The sequence below is a fragment of the Schistocerca piceifrons genome, chromosome 1 (genome assembly GCF_021461385.2).
Source record: "Schistocerca piceifrons isolate TAMUIC-IGC-003096 chromosome 1, iqSchPice1.1, whole genome shotgun sequence".
Classification (NCBI taxonomy): Eukaryota; Metazoa; Arthropoda; class Insecta; order Orthoptera; family Acrididae; genus Schistocerca; species Schistocerca piceifrons.
The window spans coordinates 98,775,957-98,793,337 of record NC_060138.1 but is presented as its reverse complement, the minus strand read 5'-3'; the positions used below and the strand labels follow the sequence as shown (position 1 = coordinate 98,793,337).

Sequence of the window (17,381 nt, the reverse complement as noted above, 5' to 3'; positions counted from 1 at the left end):
GAAGGCGTTCGATACAGTTCCGCACTGTCGCCTGATAAACAAAGTAAGAGCCTACGGAATATCAGACCAGCTGTGTGACTGGATTGAAGAGTTTTTCGCAAACAGAACACAGAATGTTGTTATCAATGGAGAGACGTCTACAGACGTTAAAGTAACCTCTGGCGTGCCACAGGGGAGTGTTATGGGACCATTGCTTTTCACAATATATATAAATGACCTAGTAGATAGTGTCGGAAGTTCCATGCGGCTTTTCGCGGATGATGCTGTAATATACAGAGAAGTTGCAGCATTAGGGAGCTGTAGCGAAATGCAGGAAGATCTGCAGCGGATAGGCACTTGGTGCAGGGAGTGGCAACTGACCCTTAACATAGACAAATGTAATGTATTGCGAATACATAGAAAGAAGGATCCTTTATTGTATGATTATATGATAGCGGAACAAACACTGGTAGCAGTTACATCTGTAAAATATCTGGGAGTATGCGTGCGGAACGATTTGAAGTGGAATGATCATATAAAATTAATTGTTGGTAAGGCGGGTACCAGGTTGAGATTCATTGGGAGAGTTCTTAGAAAATGTAGTCCATCAACAAAGGAGGTGGCTTACAAAACACTCGTTCGACCTATACTTGAGTATTGCGCATCAGTGTGGGATCCGTACCAGATCGGATTGACGGAGGAGATAGAGAAGATCCAAAGAAGAGCGGCGCGTTTCGTCACAGGGTTATTTGGTAACCGTGATATCGTTACGGAGATGTTTAACAAACTCAAGTGGCAGACTCTGCAAGAGAGGCGCTCTGCATCGCGGTGTAGCTTGCTGTCCAGGTTTCGAGAGGGTGCGTTTCTGGATGGGGTATCGAATATATTGCTTTCCCCTACTTATACCTCCCGAGGAGATCACGAATGTAAAATTAGAGAGATTAGAGCGCGCACGGAGGCTTTCCGGCAGTCGTTCTTCCCGCGAACCATACGCGACTGGAACAGGAAAGGGAGGTAATGACAGTGGCACGTAAAGTGCCCTCCGCCACACACCGGTGGGTGGCTCGCGGAGTATAAATGTAGATGTAGATGTAGAAATTTACACGAAATAGTACAGAACTTAATACCCTTTAACAGAACCAAGTAGTTTGTCATTTTCTGTTACCTTTGATTTTTCTGCCTATTCATTACGGCCATCAAACTCTTAGAGTAGCCACAAGTATAAAATTAATCATATTTCCAATGTCTGTGTTTTCCTGGAGGCGGCTGCTCGCGTAAAGCGGGAAATTCTGGTCTGAGTCGCGGGTCGGCACAAATTTTCATTTGTCATGAATACATTGTGCAACTGAAGTCTGATCGTATTCGCAGATCTGAATACATCTCGTCTATAAAATTTAATCAGTGAGACGAACCGTCTTCTCAATCGTGCGTGACCTGGGCTGAAAATTTACAAGCTTTATCTCCTCACTGAATTTCGCATGTAAACAGTGCAGTGAATCTAATGCTAAATAACTTATTAGGGCTTATTAGAGCTGCGAATGTTCGAGAAGCTTTCGATCGAGAAAGTGTAGAACGAAAGCACTTTCGTCATCTGCTCTTTATCTCTCTGAAATATTACACTTAGCTAAATCACTTGAGGTTGCTTCTTCAACCAATAACGTTTCTGAGAACAATATTACGGTGTCTTCCATGTCAAGCAATAGACATTGTAATCACCAGGTAACAGATGAAATATCTGCATATCGTTTTCTCTCAGACTCCACCAGCTTGCAGTATTCATGCTATACTTGTTGGGATAAGAAGTAGTTTGTTTCGGGTACTCCTTCGACTTCTTCGGGAAATGCTTCCCAAGGTGCTTTTCAAAGCCACCGTTGAGCTCTGTGCAAGCGACAACCTAGGGGCAATAAGACCTTAAGATCGAATATCCGCCACAACATTGTCAACGTGCTCAAACGCACTGCATCTACGAAATTCTCGCCTCAAGTGGTGCGATAACCTCTGCAGTCCGGAAATATCATATGTGATATCTCCAGGTTTTATTTTTATTCGCAAGTAGGTAGGCACCAGCTCATCCTCCGTATTTCCTCTCGTTCCGAGAGCTCAGTCACCTGCTGCGTTCGATGCGGCCGAGCACTGACAGCCATAAAAATTAAGTCAGAGCCGTATGCGTTCCTCAAATGACGCACATGACCGATGCCTGCAACATTACACCTTCCCACACCATAGCACTCTGAAAGTTTTGTTATCAAAAAGTATTGTTATGGTTAGCCTGGTGGAAGTTTTATTATCAAAAATTATCATTATTATTATGGCAACAGATGCACGAAAATGTATAAAGCCGTATTTCTAATAATATCATCGTAATCTATACATTTACTCTAAAAATTGCTCGGCTATCTAAATTTATTATCGGTATCATTAAAATCTGTGAATATCCTTATTCCAAAATGTCAATATTCAAACATTTTCTAGAACTTCCCACCATCGGACATGTTAGTATTCTGATTGGGAACAAAATAGCATAAATTAATTACTCTCCTATAAATCATTAAGAAATCTGTTCTCTTGTTCTCACTGCGATTTTAAATTATTCTCTAACATCTCGTAACAGTTGTATGTAATTTACATGCACGCAACAGACAACTTTCCTCCCTCTGCCACTGCAACTGCATGAACGTTCTGCATGCAGGAAGATGCTAAAATAATTCAAAAGAAATACTGCGATGCAGAGTGCAAGGGATGATCACTACTACTGATGCAACTACTCCCCTTTTTCTTTTTTATAGAAATTAAATGACCAGGATGGGTGTAGTAAACAATTCTGAAAAGAGCTCCGTCTTCAGGCGACAAGTGGCCCATCGGGACCATCCGACCGTCGTGTCATCCTCAGCTGAGGATGCGGATAGGAGGGGCGTGTGGTCAGCACATCGCTCTCCCGGTCGTTATGATGGTTTTCTGTCGCCGGAGCCGCAACTATTCGGTCGAGTAGCTCCCCAATTGGCATCACGAGGCTGAGTGCATCCCGAAAAACGGCAACAGCGCATGGCGGCCCGGATGGTCACCCATCTAAGTGCCGACCACGCCCAACAGCGCTTAAGTTCGGTGATCTGGCGGGAACCGGTGGATCCACTGCGGCAAGGCCGTTGCCCTAACAATTCTGAAGAGGTGTAAAAATTAAAAGACTCAATAAACACTTTTGATTTACTGTATTCCTATAACTGACAATTCACACACTGGTAAACTTTGCTCAGACTTTTCTTTTCTTGTGACAGTTTCATTAGCAAAAACTTTAATTATTCCACAATGTCTTTAATGAATAATCACGTGTCTGATCACAACAAAAAAACAGATACTTTCAATGTATGAGTACACAAATCTGGCAAAACCCCTCCAGTGCGCGAACAAGCAACAACTACAAGCAGCAAAAAGAGCAAATGACCAAAACTCCTCGATGAATACCAAAGTTTCCCCTGGGGCATCTAGGGCGGTCAGGGCAGGCTGAGACCTCCTCTGACGCGCTGCTTCTCTTCACGCCACACCCGAGATTAGCACGCAAATCTACTCCTTGTTGATCCCGTCCTCTTGACACCTTCGCAAACTGTGCATTCCTGTTAAATGTAGTTGCAATTTCCCCCGCGACGTGACCTGGGTACCTTCTTGCCTATGGCACAATGCAGCGGTCATTTGCTGCTGTAGCTGACAGTGGCACGGCTACTGCATGGGGACGCTCTCTTTGCTCCACGCTCAGTACATCGTGTTCCTTTACGTCCAGCTTTCACAGCTGGAAGACCAATGGGAATATCCTCCCGTACTTTCCACCGAATAGTTAACAGGTTATTATACTGTATCCATCTCGTTCTTAAGGTTTGCAGATGGCTGTATTTTCAGTTAGCCAACTGCCTTGCCGCAGTGATAACACCGGTTCCCGTCAGATCACCGAATTTAAGCGCTGTCGGGCTGGGCTAGCACTTGGTTGGGTGACCATCCGGTCGGCCGAGCGCTGTTGGCAAGCGAGTTGCACTCAGCCCTTGTGAGGCAAACTGAGGAGCTACTTGATTGAGCAGTAGCGGCTCCGGTCTCGGAAACTGTCATACGGCCGGGAAAGCGATGTGCTGGCCACATGCCCCTCCATATCCGCATCCACTGACGCCTGTGGGCTGAGGATGATACGGCGGCCGGACGGTACCTTTGGGCCTTCGTGGCCCGTTCGGGAGGACTTTAGTTTTAGTTTAGTATTTTCAGTTCGAATAGGAGCTGTCAACAATAATCTATTGTATAAGAGCCGGCAGGTGTGGCCGAGCGGTTGTAGGCGCTTCAGTCTGGAACCGCGCGACCGCTACGGTCACAGGTTCGAATCGTGCCTCGGGCGTGGCTGTGTGTGATGTTCTTAGGTTAGTTAGGTTTACGTAGTTCTAAGTTCTAGGGGACTGATGACCGTAGCAGTTAAGTCCCATAGTGCTCAGAGCCATATGAACCATATTGTATAAGAAAGGTTTGTGAATTTCTGTATGCCACGAAATGTGAAGTGCACGTGATTTTTTTGGGAGGCTAGGCGACGGTTTTGGGGTTCTCTGACGAACATCCGCCCGTCGATACGCAGAGAGCAAAATGACATCGGGCACAAAAATACACCAATCTCAGTGTTTTAATAGTGAATTGCCGAAGCATCTATGACAAAGTCCCTGTGTTTACCACCCTACAGGAAGACTTTCGCATTCAAATTAATATTTGTAACAGAGATGTGGGTGATACCCGAAGCAGAACTCCGAAATACTTAACGAGGCAAGGAACGTATATTGAAGTGACGTCATAAAAGGGGGAGATTTGAAATAGTATGTCTGTCGAGGTCGAAGTTCAGTCTGACAACGAAGTTATCTGGGCGCGAGGAATCGGCCTAGCTGACCTCAAGTTAATCATCGTATCCTTTTAGCGGCCACAGTTGTGAGCAAATTTTCGCTGAGGAGCTCGAAAACACTCTGCAGTATGAATTTAGGGCGATGTTAACCTTCCGAGTATAGACGGGAAGTCTATGGTTTCATTGCAGGTTGTATGGACAGATGGTCTTGTCAAATAGTTCTGAACGCAGTTTGTGAGAACTGCCTTGATCAGTTAGCTCAGCAAACCACATTCAGTCTCTGACCTAGTAGTTAAAAACAGATCTTACGTTGGCAACACTGTCTGTATAGAGACGGATTAGTGATCATGATGTCATCATAAGGGGGTGGTTACTGAAGTTAATAAACCCATAATGAAGCCTAGGAGTGTTTCTATTCTAGAAGGAGCACATAAGCAGTTGTTAGGATCTTACTTAGCCAAGGAATGGGTGTCATTTAGTCCTAGTATAATGAACGTAATGGAATTATGGTCAAATTTTAAACTGGTTATAGACGTATGGAGACGTACATCTAAATAATATAGGTGGATGGAGGAGGGAAAAGACCCGACGTGGTTTAACAACAAAATTATCAAAATGCTGAAGAAACAGAGCCTGTTCCACTCTCAGTTCAAAAACGGAAACGGGAATGTCAACGGGCTTAAGTTACCAGAAATTCCTGCGTTCATAAAAAGTTCTATGCGCGACGCATACAATTTCCATCTTATACGTTAACGAAGGATTGCAGAAAACCCGAGAAAATTCTGGTTCTACGTAAAATCGATAAGCGGCATAAATCATTCTATTCAGTCAGCAGTCGACGTCTGCTGTAGCGATAGAAGACAGTAAAAGGAAAGATGAAGTTTTAAATTCTGCATTTAAAAATTATTCATGTAGGAGGATTATAGAGACGTACCGTCGTTTGATCGTCTCTCAGACTACTGTATAAGGCGGGTGAGTAGGGGTGTAGTGGGGGGGGGGGGGGGAGGGACATAGAAATAGGCATCCACGGTATTAAGGAGCAAATAAAAGAGCTGAAAACAAAACAATTGCCAGATCCGACTGGAAACCCAGTTCTGTTTCACAGAGAGTGCTCTTCGGCTTTGACCCCGTAGTTAGCCTGTATTTATCTCTGAATCTCTCCCCCACTGCAATGACCCAAGAGATAGAAAAGCTTTCGTCCAAAGATCAACACGGGTTTAGAAAACATTGCTCGTGCGGAAGTCAGCTTGCGCATTTCTCGCACGATACCCTGTGAGCCATGGATGAATGACAACAGGCAGATTTCGTATTCCTAGACTAGCTGAGTACGCGAGTTTACCCGTGTATGTATTTAGTCGAATTTTAGTAGTCTATCTCCTCCTTCCCCTCTCTCTGTCCATCTGCTCTTTTCTTTCCATGTCCACCTCCTCTTCCGCCGCCCCCCACCCCTTCCTGTCCTTCTCCGCCACTTTCCTTTCTCTGTCCATGTCCTTCTCCTCCTCTCTCTGCAACATACATGACATAATATTTGTAGTGACTTGGCAAGACAGCCAAGCCACTTGGAGGTAGTCGAAAGGCACGCGTTAAGCTCACGCAGATTGGCGTGAGGTCTGGAACAAGGTAAAGTAATTATCCTATAAAGAAAAGAACGTAGTTCTTGGAATACTTAACTTTAATCCACAATTGGAGAACATCGCTCTTGTTTAGACATTATGACACTGAATATAAACTGGTAATGGCGCCTTGCTAGGTCGTAGCAAATGACGTAGCTGAAGGCTAAGCTAACTATCGTCTCGGCAAATGAGAGCGTATTTGTCAGTGTAGCATCGCTAGCAAAGTCGGCTGTACAACTGGGGCGAGTGCTAGAACGTCTCTCTAGACCTGCCGTGTGGCGGCGCTCGGTCTGCAATCACTGACAGTGGCGACACGCGGGTCCGACGTATACTAACGGACCGCGACCGATTTAAAGGCTACCACCTAGCAAGTGTGGTGTCTGGCGGTGACACCACAATATTGTAGATACATTCAGCGGCATGTGGTTATACTGTCTGCTAAATGTGCTGCACATGAATTAGTAGCAAAGAACTAATAAATTAAAACGCCGCGTCATCATGCCTTATGTGACATTTTATTGCATAAAAAGCGAAACTGTAGTAAGTGATAACCTTTCTTTCTTTTCATCATGTTGTGGCAGTTGTAAGCGAGAACAAGTCTCGTATAAGTTTGAGATTATGCAAGTCTCGCCCTCAAATACTGGATAAGGCGCATAGTAGCTAGACAACATACATAATGCAATAAATAGAGTGAAAGTATGGTTTAAACACAATGAAGATTGTATAACCATTCTGTTCATTACTTTAAATCGCATCACGTTGCACTTATCAACTAATAAAAGCAGTTTCAGAAATATGATAAGGTTCAAAACGCAAAGGGAAAATAGTCTTTTCAAAGAGTAAATATTTTCCGTAAATTGCATAATAGTCTTCAAATCAATAAGTATCTTGTACTACACACTCCCTAAAGTAGCCTGTGCTCTTCCTCAGTGTTGAAGCTATCTCGTTACTAAGCATCATGTAAATCTAAAATGTAGACTTTCACGGCCGGAAATATCATGTCCATTATAATTATGCGGGCTGTTATGCCGTAGTCGGTTGATGAATTCTGTGTCGATTCCCAACGTTTCGTCTCCGACTGCGGGAGACATCTTCAACGGGGTCCGTAGCTCGACGGAAGGTCCAACACACCCACTGGCTCGCTACTGACTGCCGCTAAATTCCGTGTCCACGCGCTCCCACGCCGCGGCGTGACGTCACGTGTTTTGAAAACGTCAGTGCAATTGGCCGCTGTCCGTCGCCGTCGATCGCCGTTGCCATCACCCAGTAGTGGACGAGTGGTACACATCTTCTTTAACACCGCCATCCATATACCGTTTAATTTCACGCCCTCCTCCTTTCGGTTGAAATTATTTGGGTGTTTAGCGATTACGATTGCCTCCCTGTAGAGCCTTTCGTAATATCCGCTTGTGGCCGCTAGTACTTGCGTCTCCTCGAAATGAATATTGTGGTTCCCTGGCTGGAAAGCATGCTCCGCAACAGCTGATCGTTCCGTTTCTCCTCTTCTACAATTTCCCTTGTGCTCTTCCAAACGTTTAGAAACCGTTCTTTCAGTGGTACCCACATAAACATCACCGCAGCTGCATGGGATCCTACACACTCCAGCTTTTTCCAATGGTTTGCGAGCGTCCTTAGCAAGCTTAAGGTATTCCTGCATCTTCCTGGTGGGCTTGTAAATTACGGTAATATTCCGCTTCGTCAAGATCCTCCCTATTCTTTCCGTTACATTTTTAACAAACTGCAGGAAAACCTTAGATTTTGCGGTAGCCTGTACGTCAGTATGATTTCTGCGTGGCTGCCTCAACGCACGTTTTATTTCGGAGGACGAATATCCGTTCTTCGTTAGTGCATTGTGGAGATGTTCCATCTCAGCGTCGAGCAACTCAGGTTCACAAATATTTCTAGCTCTCTCCGCTAACGTCTTGATAACACCCCGCTTCTGTTGTGGGTGGTGGTTCGAATCCCGGTGCAAATAACGGTCCGTGTGCGTGGGTTTGCGGTATACTTTCCGTACGGAAAGGTCTCTGCAATTCGGTTGCACTACCACCGAGGCTTTATGGATTGCCCAAAATTCATAAAGAAAATGTGCCGTTAAGACTGATACTAAGTGCCATTGGTTCGCCCACCTACCCGTTAGCCAAGTTTTTGACTACGCTGTTAAAACCACATGTGGGCCGTTCGGACTCGTATATAAAGAATTCGACACATTTCATAAGCAGATTGAATGGCATAGTGGTCCAGCTGGAGGACATATTGGTCAGCTTCGATGTGGTATCGCTGCCTTGAAGATGTCTCCCGCAGTCGGAGACGAAACGTTGGGAATTGACACAGAATTCATCAACCGACCACTGCATAACAGCCCGGATAATTATAATGGACATCATGTAAATCGTTTCAGCGGGTTAGTAATTAATAACAAATTTAGAGGTCATGCATGATGCGGCAGTATCAGTGTTTATGGTTTCATGTATATTGAACTATGTGTCGTGCAATGATATAATTTTGCAGAGGCATTCAATGGTATATGCGAACACTGTCTACAAAACATCTCGAGGGTATAGTTAGTAGTGAACAAGTAATAAGTTAAAACGCCATGCCTGGTGCGAAAAAGAACAACGAAAATGTACTTAGCGACAAACTTTTTTCTTTTAATCATTTTTTGGGATGTGTCACTGAGAAAAAAATTTCGCAAAGGTTGCTGCAGGTTACTAAGCGCTCTCGTTCTCAATTACTGAATGAATAAGATCCGGGCATTTGGGGGTCGTGGCCTACACGTCTTTTTCACCCACCCTTACCTCTTTGATAGCGATTCTTTTCTGCCAGAAATGATTGGGTACCAAGTTTGTCTGAAACCGGTCCAGTGGTTTCGGTTTACAATGTGTATGGATATCTTTCTTCCACGCTCCAATTTTGAAAAAATAAAGTCTGTACCGAACCGAAAGCTATACTCAAGTTATCTGCGAAATCCCCACAAAAAATCGTGTACTAGTTTTGCAGATTAACATGTTCAAAGACAGACAGAGATGACGGTCTTACAATTCTACCAGGGTTGGAATTTTAATCGTGGCAACTATTTACGAGGGGTGTCCAGAAAGTAAATTCCGATCGATTGCGAAATGGAAACGACTATGAAAATCCGATGAAGCTTTGCACAGATGTGTTCGACAGTGTCTCTAGTACGCCTGTCGGCTGCATAACTTCGCTCTTTTCAGTACTGAGCGCATGATGAGCATATAAAGATGCGCAGAAAATCGTGTCTCCCGCCAAGTATGAGGTCCTGGTGAGAGATTTCGTCTGATGTTATGCAGCCCACATTACAGTACTGTCATACGGTTCCTATTTCGTGACAATTCTTGGTCGCAATTTGCAGGGCCAATGAAAATACTCCTGCAGCGTTTTCGATGTGAAGTGTTTGATCACCCGCACTACAGCCCGTAATTGGTTCCCTATGTGTTTCATCTCTGCTCACATTAACTACTGGCTATGAAGCCAACATTTTCGCACAGTCATGAGAAATACATGCGACGAACATTCAGTCGTCTTCTTTTTGCTGTCCTATACATGTTTCAGCAAAATTTTTCAGTAGTTACCCAACAAAAGTGCTACTAACAATTTCCGCTTTCTTTACCGACACGACTAAGATGATATACCTAACACTTTAAGTTGTTTTCCTTCACCTTATCTGTATCGTTTGCAGTCCCCACATGGAAGTCCGACTGGTGTGCTATTTTATTCCCGGGGAATTTTACGGAAGACACTATCATGGTTTGCAACATCAGTGGAACAATACCAGGGAGGGCTACTGAGCTAAAGAATCGTCGGGGGCCACCAAGGATATGGCAGGCGCCAAATATTACGTATAATGTGAAATGCACTACATACTTGGAAATGAAAGGGAAGGCAGACAAAAGAGGGGAATGGCATACTGCTAACAAATCAACCTCAGGTTTGAATGCTAAAGAGAGGGAATCTTTAGTTAGGCCTTTCTCTCGTCGAGCTTCGTTTACATGCAGCAGCTTTCCAATGTCTCGCAGAGCGCCACGGCTGCGGATCTACGGTACCCGCTCTTGTTGACCCAGTTCAAGGATTGCTAGGAATGCAGCACAGAAACTGGCCCATTCGGGATGAAATTTCCCGCGTGTCAACTGCAGCTCTAGCGGAATGTTGTCCCAGTAAAAAGTGAGGTGGTAGGTTACAAATCACGCAGAGTCAAGGCTAAATTCTTGTTCGGCTTGCAAATAAAACATTCGGGACGAATGGGCTGTCGGACTGTCCGCGGAAACTTAATGAAATAATGTCACTGTAGAGTTAAAATAAAAACTGGACCCAAAGAAAAGGGTCTCCCAGTCGCCAAGAATGCAGTCGACCCTTTCTGCGGGCTGGGGAAATCAAGAACCAATAAGATACACAGTAACCCGAGGATGGCGAATGGGGATAGTTTAAACTCATTGGGAGGTGACCTCTGCCAATGAGTTCACTGTGGTTTGCTGAGTACTGCTGCAGATGAGTTCAGATTGAGTTTATGGCACGCGATAAATTACTTCACACTGTAGCATCGGCGGTGCGGATATATGAATGCAAAGTAGACCTTTTCCGTTAGCCTGTTATCGGAATCTGAGTTGGTCTGACGATTCACTCTGACATTCTTGTTGTTGCGTTACTTAGTGACTGTAGCAAGTTTTCTGCTGCACGCAATTCTTGTGTTCAAGTGATACCATCGTCACCGATGGTAGGAAATGTATCTTTCATACTAAAATAATGATAATGTTCCGCAGTCTGACGAGAACTGTAATTATAAGCAACATGAAAAGGCTAGAGGAGGCAGAGGTCACCTTTACTTTCGAAATGTGTCTATACAGTCTTCTTGCTCAAAGGCGAAGTTTATTTGCACTCATCTGCCCACAGCGACTGTAAGGTAGGCAAGTGATTTTGATTTTTGTAAGTTATCGATGCGCACGTCAGAGAGAGAGAAACCACCTTTGGTCTTGTTGTGGCACGACCCTTGCCTCTGAGCAGTCTCATACATCCTTAGTTGAGGTTTGGTGGGTGATGGAAGTATTCAGTAGTGCTGTGTTGAGTTGTGAAGGGTATCTGTTAGATGAAGAAAGATTTATTGTGAAGGACAGCAAGGATGAATATGATGTAGATACTGTAAGGCGAAAAGAACATAAATTTTGAATAATGTTACTTTTTTTTTTTTTTAAGACAAGAAGTTAGACGTAAGACTGCAGCACTGCGTAGCTAGTTTGTCTCGGTGACTATTTTCAGCTAGTTAGCTTTGTTCGCTTGTTCAGAACTGTGAGAAAGACCACCCCACTTTCCTGAGTCATGCATTAACATATCAACTGCTTAAGCTGTTTGGTTTTTATAGAAATTCTCTGTTTGCATTATACTCTTTTTAAGTCATTGTGCACTTCGTTAAGAATAGTATTATTCAGACCAATGTTACATGTGAAGATCAGGCGAAGTTTTACTCTGTCTTTTTGAATACATACTTCTTTCTAAAATCGTTGTCTTAGAATATCTTTTCGTAGGAATAGTAACACTCCCCATCAGACTGTTTAAAGGAAGGTTATCATTACGCATCACCACATTGCACCATATGGCGTGCAACAGTTTGAATACTGTTCGGAAATCTTATTTAAAAATAGTAAACTAGTATAGCCGCTGCCTGGTTGCTGTTTGCTGTTGTGCTTTCGGGAATCTGCAACAATGTTGTCAAGACGAGACGTAAGTAGAAATTTTTATTAGGGTCAGATAATTGTTTTACTTTAGTTGCGCATTTAATACAAAGACAAATTGCCTTCAGTCGTTACAATTCAAAACAGGCACTGTTTAGTGAAACGTTAGCATACGAATTTAAGTTGAATAACATTTTGTGGGTACATGGTTTTTCTAATAAATACGTAGAGTTTTCATAGAATGGGAAGTAAATTTGAGCTAAATTTCAAACATAAGGATATACTGGGAAACTTACACGACGATGGTGCAATTCGATTAAGTTACCGCCCCATCCGCATCAGTAATCTGAAAACCACTGTCAAGTCCATGTCAAAGGGTGCTGGCCTTGTACCAATTACTAAGGCTTGTTACCGTTCAATCCACATATGCAGGGCGGAAACACTGATGGCTTCACCGTCTCTCTGTGCAATGTGATTAGCCTAATCTTCTCCTCGCGATCCTTATGGCAATGAGATCTACCTAGTTGTACCATATTCCTAGACTCTTGTACTGTATTGGCAATTCAAAATGTTTCATTTTTAACACCGCCAGTAACTTCTGCGAGTTTCTTAGGGCACACGTTCTAAGAGGGCTGCTCTCTTCTTCACTTTTGTGTCTGTCTGATAAATTAGGTCTATTTTTCTCCTGCTTCTATCTGTTCCACTTCTGCACATAATGTTTCTATTAGTTCTCGTTTATTTATTTGATACTTCCTTTTAGTCTTACCTAGAGAGCTAGATGACATTTGTTTCAGTTTTATTATTTATTTGCTATTGTCTTTTAACCTTTTCTGCATCACCAGCCTATCCAAGCTGTGTGTTTTCAGTATTCGCTTGGTGAATATATACTGGTGTGCATAACTTAAAGTCGAAAGTAACTGGCGGATGATGTATCAAGTAACAGGGCTTCACAAAACTTAAACCATAGAAAGACCTGCTGCAGTATGGTACAGGAGGTAACTGAAATAAATACGCAATGAGACTAACAGATATGGCATTTTCATTCAACGACAATAATTACACTGAAGTCACAGAGGTTTATGATGTTCCCCTGGTTATAACAAAGGCTACACCTGGTTCCTAGTGCACAGTAAGGAGTTCTTGTGGTAGGGCGTTCCATTAATCCACCAGCGCCACCATCAATAAAATGGGGGCCAATTATCCTTCCTCCCATAATGCCGCACCATAAATTAACCCGCCAAGGTGGCTGATGTTCCACTTGTCGCAGCCATAGTGGATTTTCCGTTGCCCAATAGTGCATATTATGCCGGCTTACGTTACCGCTGTTGGTGAATGAGGATTCGTCGATAAATAGAACGCGTGCAAAAAATCTGTCATTGTCCCATAATTTCTGTTGTGCCCAGTGGCAGAACTGTACACGACGTTCAAAGTCGTCGCCATGCAATTCTCGGTGCATAGAAATATGGTACGGGTGCAATCGATGTTGATGTAGAATTCTCAACAACGACGTTTTTCAGATTTCCCGATTTTCGCGCAATTTGTCTGCTACTGATGTGCGGATTAGCCGTGACAGCAGCTGAAACACCTATTTGGGCATCACCATTTGTTGCTGTCGTGGTTGACGTTTCACATGTAGCTGAACACTTCCTGTTTCCTTAAATAACGTAACTATCCGGCGAACGGTCCGGACACTTTGGATGATGTCGTCCAGGATACCGAGCAGCATACATAGCACACTACCGTTGGGCATTTTGATCTCAATAGCCATACATCAACACGGTATCGACCTTTTCCGCAATTGGTAAACGGTCCATTTAACACTGGTAATGTATCACGAAGCAAATACCATCCGTACTGGCGGAATGTTACGTGATACCACGTACTTATACGTTTGTGGCTATTACAGCGCCATCTATCACAAAGCGAAAAAAGTGGTCCAAGTAAAACATCCATATTTCTTTACGTCCTACACGAATATGTAATAAAAAATGGGGGTTCCTATTTTAAAAAAAATATCTTTTTGACCTATGGCAGCGCCATCTAGCGGACCAATCATAGCGCCATCAGGTTTCCCCCTTCAAGCTAGACGAGTTTCGTTCTTTGTAGATTTTTCGTTTGATGCTTATTTCGTGAGACATTTGGCCCGGTCACTATCAATGGACCACTCTGTATATCAATATTTTAAAAGTAACACACCAGACCTCGATATTTTGAGAATAAACCTATCGGTATATCGATATATTGACGGCGAAAATATCGGCGTACCTGCCTATAAACATATCGGCTACACATTGTAAATATAGTGCCAGTTTTAGAGCTGTCATTTAATTGTTGTCTTATTACCAGATATTCTGTACATCAATAGCCTAGCAGACTGCCGATCCCTGTTAGAGCAAGAACTGAAATGAAAACGACGCACGTTCACACTTGGCGGTAAACACTTTGTTAACAGTGGTAACTGCAGGTAAGTGGCACAATAAAAGATGTCCAATGGATTCGTCGTTCGGTTTCGTGAGATATCACATTTTTCCGGAAGGTCATGTCGATTTCCTTGTTTCTTCATATCTGCCAACACCAGCGACCTAGCAGCTGTAGTGTCAAAATTGCGTGGTGAAGCCAAACGTCGCAGTTTCTGTTAGTAACGCCGGGCGCCGATTACGTCAGCTTTTCCCCTCATACGTCTCCGCCCAGCGTGAAGATTAGTCACGTCACTTAGAATTTTGTTCATTATTTTCAGCATCTATTTTTGAAGAATGCCGATGTGAACAATCAGCACACTAATTGCGTTGAAATTGTTTGTTACCAGCTGGTGTGCTGCTTCTTCTTATTCCATTCACACCGCCATCCCTCATTGCAATCGGGCTTATTCTTTTGTACCACATATACTAGCTTCACACGGTCAGAGAGAAAGACGACGTGATGAAAGCTCAAAAAGTAGTACGACTCCTTCACACAGTGAAAGTAAAATTATGTTCTACTACAATTTCAAAAGAACAACTAGAAATATTTATGGGGAAAGATTTCGATATATCGATATTTTAACAACAGCCCTAGTCTATGCACATGAAGACGGAGTACTTTTTGTGCAACATGGAGCAATAGTCGCTTGTGACATTACAGCCTTTATCACTGCGATTTTTAACATGTAAAAGTTTTTTTTTCTGTATTCGCGTCAGTATGTGCGAACTTTTAACATATACCAATGAATGTTGTAACCAGATATCTTTGCCGCGCTCCTGAAAAGCGCAGAATATCACGACAGCTATAAACTGTTATACGCTGCTATCGATCAGTAAAAAAAAAAAAAAAAAACGATGCACCTATGTTTCAAAATAACAATTGCCAATTTTTACTTCTGCAGGGAGCCGCGCCGCTCTCTGGCTGTTCTGTGAGTGTGTTGCGAGTCGGACGCAAAAGTATTGTGCTCCATACTGATATAATCATTTTATTGTAACTTTAAGAGTTTAAGTGATTAAAAAATATATGTAGCCACAAACAAGCGAGAATGTATATCATGAAAATTCGCTCCACCGCCACAATGGGTGGCCATGTTAATGTAAGTTTCCGTTTCATAATATAATACTTGAAGCCTGGAAGTTTATTTATTCTCAAAGAAAATCTCTCAACCTTATTTTCATTAATTATACTTGTGATAATCTTTCCTGTTTGAAAGATTTATGCAGCTTATGATCCAGCGTGTGTTCTGTCGGAACAGGAGGCTGTCGTGACGACATCGTTATAGTATTTATTCCAAGTTCTTTCAGTTCCGTTTATATGTTCGTACAAATCCAATTAGTTGGTCCCTTAGGTTTCTTTCATGTAACTTCCGTCTGTTTTCTCCGCGCGATCTTCCTCCAAAAAAAAAATTTCTGTTCATTTTTTAGTAATTTTCGATATCGCGAATGAGAAAAGACAGCCGCCTCCTGCTCCGAACGGAACACCACGACTTTTCTAACGTCGGAGAGTACCGCACGAATTTTCCGCTAAAAGGTAGTAGAATTTCTTAAAGCTGGATCAATTACACATGTTGCTGCTGCTCTCCGACAGATCTGGTGTGATTAATAGTAATTTATTCTGTCACGACAAAAAGAACCAATTTTATTTTTACCAAAGCAACAAAGCTTTTAAATTACTAAAAAAAGAAAAAATCATAGCAGACGCTCTGAAATCAAACTATGTGACATGCAGGTTTCCGTGCACGACCGGGAGACCTCTGGTGTTGCTCCAACACTTTCATTCATTTCCACCGAGAAGGTAATATGTCATTACTTTTACACAGCAGTGTAAATGTTCTCGCCACATGTGACTCAAGACCACAAGCATAACAAACGCAGTTTACTAGCCTACTTTAAATACCTGCATTGCTAATTTATTCTTACAGTCGAATGAGCGAGCATCGACGGTCGAAAGTAATTTCATTTCATTTACGTCCGTGTCACGAAGGAAATTATAACGGAACTCATGAAGGCACTAGCTAGTTATTTGTCCTCGCTGTAAGTAAAAGTCAGTCGTCGCTAGTACCGCCAGCGGAGAGGGAAGAGCAGTGTTCACGGTCGCTAAACAACCTCCGCCCCCGCCCTTTCACGAAGGAATGCGTGAGCGGGTGTTCCGCCCTTGTTGCTGCAGCGCTAATAGCCCATTTATGACAGAAGAGCTGTGCGACAAGCAATCTGTGGAGGGAGGCACAGCAGTTAACTACCGCAGCGGAGGATAGAGTCAGACCGACTCGTTTTTGTGCCCGCTCTGAATAATCACTACGGACACCGTCGCTTTTCTCTTGTTGGCTCGTCCATTCTACAACGTATTCTCCTATCTCATTCTGCTCCCCTTCCACCTCTATCTTCCAGTCTGTTTGCACATAACCGAGACTTAGATGCTAACATTATTTGTGTCACCAGCAGACCTTTCCTCACATGGAATAGACATTTTACTCTGCGGCGAGGTGGAATGGTAGTTCAAACATCCTGGAAGTACATTCGACCATCCAGATTTTTCTCCGCTTTCCCTAAATCGCTTAAGGCGGTACCATAACACGTGCTATGCTTGATAACTTCAGTACTTTCCCCAGTCATATCCTGCGAAAGATGTATAAGGAAGTCTTAGGAAGTTCGAGTCAGATGTACAGTCAACATTTCATCCAGTCTCTGTGTGTCAATTGTTGAAACTCATAACAGCGCACAGACAGACAAAATATTAAACTGTACATGTGAAAACGTTCTCACTCTTGAGCACACTTCATATTGTGTTCAACAG

At 43.2% G+C, this 17,381-nt stretch overlaps 2 pseudogenes; one reads left to right on the top strand and one right to left on the bottom strand.

Annotated features, from left to right (window-relative positions):
* Positions 1–3,009: 3,009 nt before the first annotated feature.
* LOC124722917 lies at positions 3,010–3,127 on the bottom strand (annotated as a pseudogene).
* A 743-nt stretch (positions 3,128–3,870) lies between these two features.
* LOC124725558 lies at positions 3,871–3,988 on the top strand (annotated as a pseudogene).
* The last annotated feature ends 13,393 nt before the right edge of the window (positions 3,989–17,381 follow it).